Source organism: Rousettus aegyptiacus, unplaced genomic scaffold (assembly GCF_014176215.1).
Source record: "Rousettus aegyptiacus isolate mRouAeg1 unplaced genomic scaffold, mRouAeg1.p scaffold_m13_p_3, whole genome shotgun sequence".
NCBI classification, from domain to species: Eukaryota; Metazoa; Chordata; class Mammalia; order Chiroptera; family Pteropodidae; genus Rousettus; species Rousettus aegyptiacus.
In genome coordinates this window covers 134,641,345-134,654,110 of record NW_023416306.1, presented here as the reverse complement: position 1 = coordinate 134,654,110, position 12,766 = coordinate 134,641,345, and the positions used below count along the sequence as shown (strand labels likewise).

The 12,766-nt window shown below is 37.6% G+C and overlaps 2 pseudogenes; one reads left to right on the top strand and one right to left on the bottom strand.

Annotated features, from left to right (window-relative positions):
- Positions 1-299: 299 nt before the first annotated feature.
- On the top strand, positions 300-417 carry LOC118600568 (annotated as a pseudogene).
- An 11,402-nt stretch (positions 418-11,819) lies between these two features.
- Positions 11,820-11,938, bottom strand: LOC118601381 (annotated as a pseudogene).
- Between the last annotated feature and the right edge of the window lie 828 nt (positions 11,939-12,766).

The window sequence follows — 12,766 nt, the reverse complement described above, 5'->3', positions numbered from 1 at the left end:
CCGTTTTTCCTTATGGCTTCTGGATTTCTTTTCTGGATTCTTTCAAAAGCCTTTCTTTTCTGCTTTTCCTTAGTCCATTGCTATGTTATTTATCCATTCCTCAGTGACAGTTGGCAATGAATGTCCTCATTGAGTCCGACTTCGTCTCTTAACACCAGCACCTTGGGTTCTTGTCTGTCAATACGATGTAATAATGCCTGGTGCTGGGAAGTATTACACTGTGTCAGAAGAACACAGAGAAAGACAAGTGTGAAGGAGCCAAGACAGTCTGAAAGATGGCAGTGAAAGAAGCCTAGTGAGTCTACGGCCATGCCACCCTGAACATGCCGGATCTTGTCTGATCTCAGAAATTAAGCAGGGTCAGGCCTGGTTAGTACTTGAATGAAAGACCACTAGGAATACCAGGTGCTGTAGGCGTCAAAAAAGAAAGAAAGAAGCGTAGTGGCCCATGGATATAGAGAACAACCTGATGGTTGCCCAGAGGAGAGGGATGAGGGATGGGAATAAAAATTATTTTATTTTAAAAATTGAAATAAAATCCAATTCAATAATTCAACAATTTATGTGGGCATAACTGATGATTAAAATAGGGAAAAATAGACATTGGATCTTGATTCACACCATTCACAAAAAAAAATCTATTTCAAATAGATGAAAAGAAGTATAAGGAAAAAAGCAGAGCGGGAGTTGGAGCTGAAGGGTTGAGAAAGCAGAGGTGAGAAGGGAGAGGAAATCCATGACCTTGAATTAAGCATCTAAAAGTCATGCTACCTGATGCTCTGAGTAAGAACTTTAGAGCCAACATCTTGAAAAAGAATTTTGTTTAACTTTTTTCAAAACTTATTTCATTCTTTATAAGTCCTACAAAGTGGCTGGTCTTCACACCTGAGAGGCAATATAAAAACCTCCTGCCAGACCTGAAAGGAAAGGAAAAGAAATTGGAAAATAGGACCTCAGCTCAAAAGTATGTCTCCTCTAGAGTGAATTTTAATATATATTCCAGGCTCCATAGATCAAATGCTTAAATAAAAAAAAGAAAGAAGAAAGAAAGAAAGAAAGAAAGAAAGAAAGAAAGAAAGAAAGAAAGAAAGAAAGAAAGAAAGAAAGAGAAAGAAAGAATGAAAGAAAGGATACTCTAGTTATAGCAAACCTGAGTTCCTTACCTCTCCACAGTACACCTTCCTAAGCAAACAAAAACAGCCCCATAGCCACAGACACAGGGGCACCTATGCTGATCTATCTCTCTCCCTAAAGCCCTGGAGGTAAATAGGACATGGTTTAGGGGTCTTTTGGGATCACTGCATCTCTGATGTGTGGAGCATTGCCTAATGGCTTCTGGCATCCTTTCCCCTGATTCTGGGGCTTCGCCCTCAGGAAAAAGCTACTCTCTGTCTTTGCTATTACTCTTCCTACAGTCTTGCTCTACCTTGGGACTTCAGCTCACTGCCTTCTCTGTGTACTTCTGCAGGCTTCTTCCTCCTCCCCAGCATCCTCAGTATGGGATGTGCTCTTGAGAATCACGTTTAACTCTCCAAAAGAGAGGGTCTGATTGATTCAGTTAGTTACTGGTGTCCTTTAGGGGCTGTCTCTTTGGCTTTTGGTTGATCTTTAGCCAATTCTTCTTGGGTTTGTTGCCCACTCCCGCTCCTTGATGGCAGGGTCAGACAGCTAGCTTCCCTCAAAAGGAGATCCACATGGGCATTAAGGATCCAAGAATAAAAAAAGCTACTTTCCAAAATTGACTCTTTCCAGCAGCGTACAACAAAATTTGACATCTGGCTACCCAGTTTATAGTAAATTAGAAGCAGGTAAGAATAAAGAGAGGAAATGGAAGATGAGAAAGCATTTACAGTCATTATTAGCCAACCATTATTTTTCTTTATTTATTTTTTAGCTTGACTGTATTGCTGAGAAGCTAGGGAGGAACAGGGTAAGTGAGGGGCTCCACCAAAACTCCTGTTGTTGAACAAGACAGTTAGGTCCCAGGTCTGGAAGTCAGAAGATCAGTGTCCCATCCCTTTTAGGTGAGGCCTTTGCTACTTGGGGCAGAGGTAGGAAATGGCCTTTGCTGTTTTGCCCCAGGGTCTCCAGCTGAGAGCTCAGAGTTGAGGCAAACCTTGTTCGCAGGTCAATGTCAAACAGAACTCCTCCCAGCTTTTTGGAGACTGGAGTGACTACTTCAGAGCAGCTTTCACAGGTATTTCCACAAAGAACGAATGCTTCTTCCAAATCCTGATTCTTGAGCTATGGGGTTGCCTCAGGACCACCTCTAACTCTGACATGAGTGGGCCTCCATACTCTAGACAAATATTATTAATCAACCAATATTAATTAATATTTCAACACATTTTTAATCAACCAATATTAGTTAACATTTCAACACATTTCAACAATATTTCTCACTTTCAAAGTAATAAAATATGGTTGCTAAAAGCCTATACTGAGGAAACAGGCCAAAAATTATAATACAAAAAAAAGTATAATTGAGATATAAGAACTCAAGAAGCTACCAGTTGGGACCATTTAGGGCCAAGGAAAGTCTTGCCCCTTCAGTCACCCCAGGCTAACCCTGTCTTACTGCACCGAATAATAATCGAGATTCAGAATAAATCTGAGCCATGGAAATGTTAAGCTAGGTTCTAAAGACTATACTCAGTGGTTAAGAACAACTTAAGTTTCTGATTATTGATCTGTCAACTCCTCTTTGTTTCATTAACTAAAGTCAACAACAGGCCAACCACTTGTATAATCTCTGTGTGGATATCGGACTTTTAATGCTTTTTCATAGTCTATCACAGACAGTCTTGGGACTGTGCCTTTAGACATGGCATAAATTCCAACTGTAGATGTCAAAACATGTTTATGTTCCACACCCATCATCTTCACCAATAACAACAGCTCTGCTGCTGCTGCTGCTGCTGCTGCTATTAAAAATAGCACCTACTGGGTCCCAGCACTGTTCTAGGCACATTACATAGGTGAATCCTTTTGACAGCTTTATAATAGTATTACACCCAAGCTAGGTGCCCGTGAAGGTATACTGGCGAGGGTATCCAGGCTAAGAATAGAAAATGAAATGACACTTTCTAATCCTCCAGGCTGGTTGGGAAGCAGTTTAACTGAGTGGTTCCTGCTCGAGCTCTCTCATTTTGGTTCTCCTTGAATATTTACAAAGTTGTTTTTGTTGATGTTGTTGAAATTACGGGAGAGAGTATTAAAAAGAAGCAGCAGTGCCTGGGGGCAGGAGGGGTGGGATTAAGAGTAAGAAATGTTCACTTGGGGAACAAACTCAAGGCTGGGCCAGCCTATTCCTCCTACCCTGCCTCTCTGTGCTCTCAATAAGGCTCATTCTAGAGCGGACCTTGTAGGTCCTGGGTTTTACTGTTATGAGGGAAGCAAGGTCCCTCCCATATTTACAGGACACACATTTGCCAGAGAATTCAACTCAGGAAATTCTCAATCACCATTTTTTTTGAGATTTTTCTAAGCTCAATCTTGTATCTATTCAGATTTTTAGCAATCTTTCAGATTTTACCATTTTTTAAATGCAGGATTGTTATTAAAAACAACCATACCTAACAATTCCGCATTGTTTCTAAGCTGTATGTGTCACTTAGGATCCTTGCAAGGGATCGGCGTAATTTGAGGAGAGTTTAATGAAGGACTGTTTACAAAAGTATGAAGGAAGAGTTTAGGGAAACTATCAAGGGATAGCACAGCACCCTGGAGCTAGCAACAGTGAGGAGCAGTTACTAGCCTTGGGCTTGGAAGTGACTAGTACTAAGACAGGGGATGTATGGACAGGGTCCTTTTTTTTTTTTTTTTTTTTTTTTTTTTCCTTAGGTAGAGGCACAAAGGCAAATAAATCATGGTGACCTAGAGAGGAAATCAAGAAAATATGTATCTCTCTTCACTTTCCTTTGACCCTCTTATCTCCTACTATTATTTTCCATTTAACAAACCCCACCAGAAGCCTGAGTGCAAGAGATATATATAGCCCACAGAGGTCAGTCTCCTGAAACAGAATAGAGTGGGAAAAAATGAGGGGCGGATATAGAAGGGCAAATAGTATATGTCCAGTGCTTTTGTTATTATTGACAACAATATTAAAATACGAATATTATGATAGTAATAATGCAATAACAACAATATTAATAACAGCTTCCATTTGAGCCCCTGCTTTATGCCCTTTACACCAATCTTGTCTTATACAGGTAAGAAAATGATGGTTTACAAGCTACTGTGCTTCCCAGTGTCCCTGTAGAGTAGAAGTTAAGATTACCCTCTGAGAATAAAATTCATAAGAATTAAAACAAAAAAGGATGATCTCAGCCATCTAAGATATATTAGTTATCTGTTGCTGCTAATGAATTACCCTAAAACTTAGTAGTGTAAAATCATAAACACTACTGTGAGTCAGGAACAGCTTGGCTGGGTGGTTCTAGCTCAAGGTCTCTTGCCAAGAGGTTGTCCATGGCTGTAGTCATCTGAAGGCTGGGTTTCAGCTGAAGGATCCACTTCCTGTGTGACTCAGTCACCCGCCTTGCAAGTTAGTGCTGGTTTTTAGCATGAGACTTCACTTCTTCCTCATACGGACTTTGCCACAGGACCACAGGACCGGTAAGTAAGTCCTCAGACCATGGCATCCGGCTTTTCCCAAAGTGAGTGATCCAAGAAAGCAAAGCAGGGAGAAACTACAGTGCTTTTATGACCTAGTCTCACAAGTTACACATCATCACTTCTGCCATGTGTTGTTCATTAGAAGTAAGCCACAAAGCCCAGCCTACACTCAAGGGGTAGGGGTGGGAATTAAACTCTATCTTTTAAAGAGAAGATTAATAAAGAATTGGTGGACGTACTTTAAAACCAGCATATATTACGATAACAATAAAAAAGATACTGTGACTCTATGATTGAAGAGTTTGGAGAAGACTTGAAACTACACTGAAACTTGACCATCACCAAACAGAATGAAGTCTTGTGCTCTGTCTGAACAAATAACATGTTAACAGAAGGGGGCTAGTTTCCAAGGTAGCTATGAAAAGATGGCTCAGAGGATAATACTGTGCAGAGAATGGTGAACCCAATGGACACAAATTATCTGATAAAAGAAGAAACATACACAGTTTGGGGACAAACTGAGTATTGTGTAGTATGAAATATGTCAGGATTATCCATTCCCTTGGATGGGAGATGCCTTCTAGGAAGGCAGTATCCTGGCAATAGACCTGAGGATTTCAGTAAATCTAAAGAATCACTTTCATTTAATATCTAATTTAATTAATTGCTAATTTTGGATACCCATCAGTGTCATATTAGTATGGCTAACGTAATGTGGGCCTGAGCATTTTCAGACCTGCAAAGCTAAGGACTGGATAGACTCATGAAAGTAGAGATTCCACCCTGCAGAAAAATCACTGTCTTGAGTGATAGCCTCATCTCACCATTCCTTTAGTTATTGCAGAGTGTCTTCTACAAAAATTCACGTACATTTTGCTTCCTTGTACCCCTGAAAGCCAGATGAGCCATGAGCAGCTTTACAGGAGCCACCTGTGAAAATTCAGGTCTGATCTGGATATACAGCCTCAATATGTGCCACCAGTGTTTCTGTCAATACCTGGAGAATACAGACTTCACCAAACTAGACTAAGTGATCTTCCGTGAATGGATTGACCAAGACATCTACCAGTTGAAAAAAACAATGCTAGCTCTTTATACATAAAAAAATTTTAAACAACTTTCAAAAAATTAGTGTGACAACAGGGCACTGTTTATGACATCAAAAATAGTGCGAACAACCCAAATGTTCAGCAATATGGGACTGGAAGCATAAACTATGTTATAACCACACAGTGGGCTACTATTTAGTTGTAAACAGGAATGAGGAAGATTTTTATAATCAGTATTTTCGAAAAGAACTTCCCGCAACAATGGAAATAGTCTACTCTGTCCAACATGGTAGCCAGCAGTCACATGTAGCTATTGAACACTTGAAATGTGATGAGTTCAGCCAAGAAATTCAATTTTAATTTTATTAATTTTAGTTTAAATAACTGTATGTGGCTAGGAGGCCATCGTATTGGACAGTGCTCCTCAATACACTGATATTACATGATCTCCAGGACAGATTGTTAAGTGAAAAAAACAATGTACAAGAAGTACAGACCAGTGTATAAATGAATGTTATTTTTAAGGAGATAAAAAATGTATTTATATTTACATGAATTTGCACAAAACCACTGAAAAGATAAATAGTAATGATTACTTCTTGGACAAGAAGAATAAGGTAGATGGGCATGGAGTGAAAGTGAGACTTCTCAGTGTATACTGTTTAATATTATTTAGATTTTTAAACCATATGACTGTATGTATCACTTACCAAATAAAATAGAATAAGCTAAAATAAAATTAAAATTTAAAGATAAAGCAGGGGGGAAATTCATGTAAGGAAATACTTAGCATATAAATGTTAAGAATAGATCTTCCTTTTAGGTACTCATTGACTTTCTACATCAGATAAAGGAAGATATATAGATCCGCGCCCCCCCCCCCCTTTTTATTACCTTAGTTGACTGGTAAGGCAGAGCAAAATTTAGTGCTTAACTATCATGTCTTCTATGTATCTAGATTTCTAGTATAACACCCCATCTTCACAGTCCTATTCCTTATCTATCTTTTGTTAATTTATCTCTCTTTTGGACTTTCATTGTAAGCCTACTCTAATTGTTGCTGAGGCAAAATATTCGAAAAAGAAAGAAAAGAATAAACATAAATACTTGATTTAAGAAAACAAGAGAGTAAGCACTTTTGCACATTTCTGATTGGAGTTTAAAACTATAAAATCTTTTTAGAATGTAATTTAGAGTATCTGTCAATTATTTAAGCATACATAGTCTTTGGTTCAACAATTCTAAAAATTTGTCTTACAAAAATAATGGCAAAAATGTGTAAGATGTAAGTACAAGGGAAATTCATTATTGCTTACAAATAATAATGAAAAATTACAACCAATCAAAATGTCCATCAATAAGGGAATCATTAATTATGAAAAAATATGCAATAGCTAAAAAGAGTGAGCTAGACCTGTGTTTATCGGCATGTAATAATGATGAAGTTTGGAACATGTAATAATGATGAAGTTTGGAACAATAAGTATTTCCTCAAACTCTTTGGTCTCAGGACTCTTTTATACTCATTAATTAATGAGGATCCCAAAGAGCTTTTGTTATGTGGGTTATGTCTATTGGTATTTACCATATTAGAAATGAAAATGAAGGCTTTTCAAAAACGTACTTATTAATGTATTTAAAGTAATATAAGAAACTCATTACATGTTTACATAAGTCACATTTTTATGAAAATGAACTACATTAAATCATAATTTATTGTGAATACTGGCATTGCCTCACATTCCTGCAAATATATACAATATCTGGCATAATTGAAGTCAGCTGGATTTTCATATATGCTTCTGCATTCATTCTGTTGTGATATATTGTTTTGGTTGAAGTACAGGAAGAAAATGTAGCCTCATGTACATATGTAGTTGGACAAGGGAGGATTATTCTAATAACCTTTTTCAGATAATTGTGGATATTCTTTATGGCTGGTCACCAAAATTCAACATGTGGTAGTTTCTTAAAGGTTAGGTGCAATGTGGATTCTGAAATTATGTCAATGAACTTTTCCTACTCTGTTACATTAAAATCCATTGGTCTTTCACTTAAATGATTCTTTTTCCCATGCATGATTTTGTAACATCATGCATTGGTCATTTGAAAAATACTGGTTCACTGAATTATATACGTCTTTATAATATTGACACATTTTATTAATAATATTTTTTAAAATCACATTTCTTAATATCACCACCAATCTCATCACTTAAGTCTTTAAGTGTTGGGAAGATATCCAGCTCACAACAGTGAATATAAGTCATAGGGCACCCTTTGAAAACTGATGTGGCATAGAATTTCTTTTTTGTTTGAAAAAATTCTAATTTTTGCTTGAAAGTTTGAATTTCATTACTTGTAATAAATACTGTCGGTTTTCCCTGAAAAGACAGGCTCATTTCATTTACTTTTGAGAAAATGTTTGAAAAATTTCTAAATTTGAGCTACCACAATTTGCCTGTTAGTCATTCTTTCAAGTAAAAATGGTGTTCCATGAAAAAAAGAATAGTTGAATTTAGTTTGCAAGTCAAACAATTTCACAAGTGTTACTCTTCTGGTTGGAATGCAGCTGAAGTGCTCTGAGTGTACTTCTCATCTCATTATACAGAATCTTAAAGACAGGTATTCCAGGGTTGAAATTTAATAAAATGAATCATCGAGGGCATTCTTAGGAAAACCAGTACTTCTGTTATTTTCAGTGTCTGGTGGTGAAGGAGATAATGACCACTAGGACAGTTTGGTGCCAGTACCTTGATGGAAGGCATCAGCAGTTTCACCCACTTTTCATTTTTGTAACATTAGTGCGAATGTCAAAACTGCGGAAAAAAAAATAAAAGCAAATAATGTCTTGCTATTATAAAAATAACTTTGGCTTTGTGGACACTCTGAAATGGTCTCAGGGACCTACAGGAATTCATAAGATCGCCCTTTAGTGTTGACAGTAGCTACCTGTAGCAGTAGCAAGTGATAAAGTGTTTACTTTTACTTTATATTCTTTTCTATTTTTTAAACTTTTACAATGAGTATGTATTTCTTAAGTAATTAAAAACACTAAAGAAAGAAAAAGATTAAATTAAATTTAAATTATAAACAATTTCAATACACTCCAAGAATGTAAAATGCCCTTAGAACTATGTTCACATTGAAAATATGAAGAGATTAGAAACATAAAGCAGGGAGCTTAAATTATTCAAAAACAAAACAAGACAAAACAGAAACCTCACCATGAGAAATACCTCATTTCCCACAGGGCTGGAGGAAGGAAGTGTTGCTGTGCATGAAAGCTAAAGTATCCACCAGACCCAGGTAGCTGAAGTGAATGACCCAGCCGATACCTTTAGATACACTTTGAAAATAAATCTAAAACACATTCTCTCTAGAAGGCAACAGGATTAGACTCGAAGAGTGATTTGACACTTAGAAAGCTCACAACTTCCTTTCCAGAGAAAAGAGAAAATCAGGCACAGGACCTGGGGCCTACGAAGCAGGTATTAAGTTTCTCTTCGGTGCCTTTCCCAGCTCCGTGCCCTCCTCCCTCTAAACTGGGCCCCAGTCACCTCTTGCCTTTGCAGAATCCAGTGCCTTTCTGATCTCCTCTCCTCTGCCTCCCTACTTAAACTTCTTGGTGTCAAAAACCATGATATCAGTCATCTATGCCCTAGCATAAATCAGCCTCCTTTTCTGAGCTCCCTCCCCTGGTGCATTTGCTTGTTAGGCAGATCTCTGATGGTGGAATAAAAGGCTGGGTGCTATGCAAGGCAACTTAGGCATCATTAGCAATTGATGGGGAAGCCTCTGAAATCATGCTCCATGAGTGGGTACCTTAAGCAAAATTTTTTCTTTCTGCTCTGTGACATCAAAGTAGATACTGCCCTTTTCTGGCCTCTGTAAACCGAGTGGGCTGGACTAATGACCTCCAAAGTGGCGCCTGTTCCAGGGCTCTGTGACTGAGCTCCTTTAATGCAGGGTAGTGCTATGGAGGCCTGGGGAACTGGCATCTTGTTTTCAGTTCCCGAATTAAAAGATATTCAGAGGAAGCTCAACACACACTCCCTGCAGTTTGCCCCCCTCCCCTTCTCTTCCTCATGACCTGTGTCTCCAGGGGGAAGATCAAACAAAGAGGTTGCGGAGGGTGGTGGAATGCTGTGTTTGGTTAAGTCCCAGGCTGGATGTGATTACAAAGTTTCTGTGACTGGGGAGACGTGATGGGGAATGTGGTGGGAGGGATTCTGATCTCTGAGAATGTGCTCAGGCACACCCCCACATACCCTGCACATACGCGTGCGTATACACACACACACACGTGCGCGCGCGCACACACACACACACACACACACACACAAACCCTCAGCTAAACTGTGAGTTGTTTAAGTTTATGCTCAAACTCCTACCTCCTCGTGTGTGCCCCCAACTTCTTTTTTTTAAAAAAATTTATTTTAAATTATCGTTGACATATAATATTATATTATATTAGTTTTAGGTATACAGTATAGTAATTAGACATTTATATACCTTACAAAGTTATTCCTCCAAATACTCTAGTATCCATACTTATTACATAGTTATTACAGTTTTATTAACTATATTCCCTATGCTGTACTTCACATCCCGTGACTATTTTGTAACTGCCAATTTGTACTTTTTAATCCCCTTCACCTTTTCCACCTATCCCCATATATCTTTTCAAATTAGTGTTTTGGATATCTTCAGATAAATACTCAGAGGTGGGATTACTCGGTCATACGGTAGTTCTGTTTTTAATTTTTTGAGAAATCTCCATGCTGTTTTCCATAGTGGCTGCAACAGTTTACAATTATACCAACAGTATATGAGAATTTCTTTTTTTCTACATCCTCATCATCACTTATTCTTTGTTGTCTTTTCAATAATAGCCATTCTTACAGATGTGTGTAGGAGAAGCCTCTGATATCATGCTCCACGAGTGGGTACCTTAAGCAAAATTTCTTCTTTCTGTCCTGTGACATCAAAGAAGATACTGCCCCTTTCTGGGCTCTGTAAACCGAGTAGGTTTACCCTTCTAGATTCTTTTTGCTGGTCTTATAATTAATTGGCATGAAACAGAATAATAAGAGAAAAATAACTCGATTTAATTACATATGTACATATGGTAACCCCACCTACATGAGCAAGTCAGTGAGTGACTCCACATACATGAGAGGTTCGGGGAAAGAAGGTTAAATAAGGTATATATGGCGTTCTGACCTAAGAATGAGGTAAGGCACCTGAAGCTTTAGAGGGGAGGAAGGTCACTGCAGTATGGTAAGAAGAGCAGATACTCAGTAAATAGATGTTTACCTTGCCTTGTAGATAGGTCATAAGAAGTTATCTCTGGTAATAACTCTTATTATGGGCAAGGCTCCAATTTAAATTCTTTAAAGGAGAAGTAAGAAGTTTCCCTTGGGCCTATGGGGTCTCATTGCTTTCAGCTCAAAATAATCCTCATGCCAAAGTAGCACACCTCAGGGAGGCCTGTTCTGAACCCCAGGTGGGAGGTGATATCTCACTGTGGTTTTACTTTGCATTTCCCTATGACTAGTGATATTAAGCACCTTTTCATATGTCTATTGGCCATCTGAATGTCTTCTTTGGTGAAATGTCCATTCAGGACCTCTGCCCTTCTAAAAATTGGACTGTTTGTTTTTTGACGTTGAATTGTAGAGTTCTCTATATATTCTGGATATTAATCCCTTATTGAACATATCATTTGCAAATAGCTTTTCCCACTCACTAGATTGCCTTTTCATTTTGTTGACAGTTTCCTTCATGGTACAAAAGTTTTTTAGTTTGATATAGTCTCATTTGTTTATTTTTCCTTTTGTTCCCTTTGCCCTAGGAGACAAAAAAATCATTGCTAAAACAATGTCAAAGTGTTTAATGTTTATGTTTTCTTCTAGGAGTTTTATGGTTTTAGGTCTTGCATTTATGCCTTTAATCCATTTTGAGTTTATTTTTGTATATGATATAAGGAAATGGTCTATTTTCTTTTCTTTTAAAAAAAATTTTTTTAGATGAGGCAACCCATGGTTGAACTCACGGATTGCAAGGATCTTGTCAGCTTACAATCCCTTATTTTTCACCTATTTATTATTATTATTATTTATTATTATTATTATTATTATTATTTTACACTCAAAGCACCTGGTCTTCCTAGGTGGTCCCCCATCCAAGTACTAACCAGGCCCAACACTGCTTAGCTTCCGAGATCAGATGGGATTGGGCTTGTTCAGGGTGGCATGGCTGTAGACAGGAAATGTCTATTTTCTGTTTCTTTGTTTCTTTGTTTCTTTGTTTCTTTGTTTCTTTCTTTTTTCTTTCTTTCTTTCTTTCTTTCTTTCTTTCTTTCTTTCTTTCTTTCTTTCTTTCTCTTTTTGCATTTATCTGTCCAGTTTTCTCAATACCACTTACTGAAGAGATTGTCTTTACCCCCATTGTAGATTCTTACCTCCTTCGTCAAAGATTAATTGACCTTATAAGCATGGGTTTTTTCTTGGGCTCTCTATTCTGTTCCATTGATCTACGTTTTTGTGCCAGTACCATGTTGTTTTGATTACTATAGAAGAGGTCTTCTTATGGGTATTTGTTTTTCCCATAAGAGTTATTGAAAATCTGAAAAACTTTTACAAATTAAAGGAATAAATAAGTGACTTTCTTCTGCAGTTGTGTCTCAATGTGTGTCTTCCTGTATACTGGCAATTTCTCAAGGGCAAGAGTCATAGCTGATACTTTTCTTCATCCCCCACCCCTTTCATCATGTCTAGAACATATCTGATGCCTCACAGAATTTTGTTTGATGTGCAGATACACGAATAAGTGAATAAATGGAGAAATAAATATTTCCACTAAGGTTCAAAACATGTTTTTAAAGGTAAAAAATCACTCTTCTTTAAATGTCATCGTGTCACTCAACATATCATCTTGTCTCTACTCTCTTCACCATAATTCACAAAAGACTGGCCTTGGAGGAGTATTTATGTTAGCTAAAGAAGAGCAAATTAAAGGTCCTGTGCTAGTGCTTTTAGCTGTGTGATCTTAAGAAAGTCACTAGCGCTCTCTAGACCTCAGTTTCAACTCAA